General features: G+C 46.2%; 1 long non-coding RNA gene across 1 annotated transcript in view; it reads right to left on the bottom strand.

Annotated features, from left to right (window-relative positions):
* LOC113577234 overlaps positions 1–501 on the bottom strand; it is a 10,520-nt gene extending 10,019 nt beyond the window's left edge. Inside the window, exon 1 of the long non-coding RNA XR_003410600.2 lies at positions 319–501. This is a non-coding gene — a long non-coding RNA (uncharacterized LOC113577234). The remainder of the gene's footprint in view (positions 1–318) is intronic.
* Between the last annotated feature and the right edge of the window lie 1,999 nt (positions 502–2,500).

The raw sequence follows: 2,500 nt of genomic DNA, 5'->3' as shown, positions 1-2,500 counted from the left end.
GGCCATATGTAATGTGTAAAACATTACCTAAAGACAACCCATGAGTGAAAACCTCTGAAGCTCTTGCGAGAAAACTGTACTCCCACTCTTGTTACAGAAGCCTATTCAGTGGCAGTTGAGAACCCTCGCGAGCTATTACTGAGAAAGGTCCTTGACCACCCTCTCCACTGGATAAATGTTTTAATGGAAAGGTTACGTTTTCATCTCGCATTTGTTACACCGCTGCTGCCATGCTGAGTGACAGAGTTTCTGCGCTGCTGCCTTATCTAGTTGTCCTGCCATGCCACCCTCAAACTAAGAAAGCAATACGCAACTCACGGTTCGTACTTCCAGGGCCACTCGGGCTTTCATGTGTACCAGCCCAGCTGATCCAGGAACAGGGTGGGCTGGGGACACACACATACCTTCCCTCAGCCCATGTTCCAACCCAGCTGATCCAAGAACAGTGTGGGCTTGGGAGCAACACGACCCTTCCCTCAGCCTGTGTGTGAGCCCAGCTGATCCAGGGACAGGGTGGACTACCCTGATGTTTGTTGCAATGAGCATGACACTCTGGGCTCCGCCCATTGCAGTGCCTGAGAGTGAGGATTCTTGTGACAGGATTTATTTTTGACTGCATACACACACAGGCCCAGGCCCACACACACACACACACACATTCATTTACAACTGGCCTGTGGCACGACAGTCACATAGCTGACAGAAACAGGTTTGGCTTGGGTGGCCTGTTACATTTCATCAGTGCCCCTCAGCCACACAGTGACCCAAAGCCAATATGGTGTGTGTGTGTGTGTGTGTGTGTGTGTGTGTGTGTGTGTGTGTGTGTGTGTGTGTAGGGGAACCTCTGAGCCACCTAGAATGGTTAGACTTTCGTATGTCATTACGTGCCACAATGCAGGTAATACAACACAGATTTCATCAGAACACTGATGAAGAGTATAAATTATATGCAGATTTCAGATGACCAATCCAAAAACTACACTCAAATATCTCTGCTGTTACTGTGAACAAAAAGACAAAAATAAAATAATTCCTTAATAAATGCAGCTGGAAGAGTACTATGCCTCATTTTCACTTTGTTTCGGATTGAATGTAGGTTCACTCACGAGCTCATCAAACGTCCATGGAAAGTAAATCCATGTTTACTATGTGCTGTGTTCTCTTTTTGCTTTTACTAGGTGCTGTGTTCTCTTTTTGCTAACTTTACTGATGTAATGTGTGATCTAAAGGTATTATTACAAAGAAATGCTGGGTACTGGCAGCAGGTTTGCTAATAGGTCTGGCTACTGATGGTAAGAGAACATGATGAAATCACACATAAAACATTTATCAGTGACCATATGTGCATGTAACAATATGCATGAGTAAACCAAGTAAACAGGTATTACCCATCTCTGATGATGATGATCATAATCTTCTATGTGCATGGAAGACTATAATATATTACACTGCAATTACGTATTGCTGCTGGCAGATCTGCACCAGCGCTCGACCCAGGCGCCCACTCCCTCGCCCTGTAATAATGTCTCGCGCCAGTTGCTCGGGCCTCAGTGTGTGACCAAACCTGTCAGATTGTGTGTCTTGGTTCCCCCGCCGAGGCTGCGCACGATGACTGCCGAGCGTGGCGGAACCGTTGCTTTGAGCATGGCATCTTCGCCCCTCATCCCTAATCCCCCCGGGCGGAGGCGCTGGGTGGTATCCGCCTGTCTCTCCGTCCAGCCCCGGCCTTCTGCCGCGGCCCCGGCGGCCGCTACCGTGATTATGCTTCACACTGAATTAACCAACATCAATTGGCCGAACGGGAAACGACCACAGCAGAACTGAAATGGTGAGAGAGAGAGAGAGAGAGAGAGAGAGAAGGAAAACTTGTCTAAAAAAATGGGAAAATAAGGAGAAACAAAGATGTCTCGTAAAAAATCTAATCCAAAATAAAACTGAATAGCTTTGGGTTTCAAGATATTCGTTTTTAACAGTGAAATTCTATCATAACAAGACACTATTTCGGGAGCAAGAATAAGCCGCATGCGTGACAATGGAAGGAAACTGTAAAAGTTGAACTTGTGGTAAATAGCTCAGCTGGGTGGGGAAGACATGAGGTGAAAGCTATAACTCCCCCTAAGGTCTGTTGGGGGATATGACGGCTGTATATAACAAAACATTAAGAATTAAAAATATGAGTGTATGTATATGAGAATGTGTATTCAAAAATTGGACCAGTCACATGATCACTCCTGAATCCTGAGCTGGCACTTCATATCAAGCTGTCACTGCCTTCTGTGTAAAGGTGAAAAAATCTGGAACTCCAACTGCCATCTCTCTGTCTCTTTCCCTCTCACTCTCACTCTCTCTTCCCTCGCTCTCTGTTTTCTGTTTCTCCCTCTCTCTCTATGACAGATGTTTGGGGTGGATTGAGGTGAACAGGCCTGAGGGGAGAGAGAGAGGGAGAGAGAGAGAGAGAGAGAGAGAGAGAGGCAGAGTTCAGACTGGTTCTTCATAGTTC

Source organism: Electrophorus electricus, chromosome 4 (assembly GCF_013358815.1).
Source record: "Electrophorus electricus isolate fEleEle1 chromosome 4, fEleEle1.pri, whole genome shotgun sequence".
NCBI lineage: Eukaryota > Metazoa > Chordata > Actinopteri > Gymnotiformes > Gymnotidae > Electrophorus > Electrophorus electricus.
Note: the sequence above shows the minus strand (reverse complement) of the source record. Positions and strands in the feature narration are given on the sequence as shown.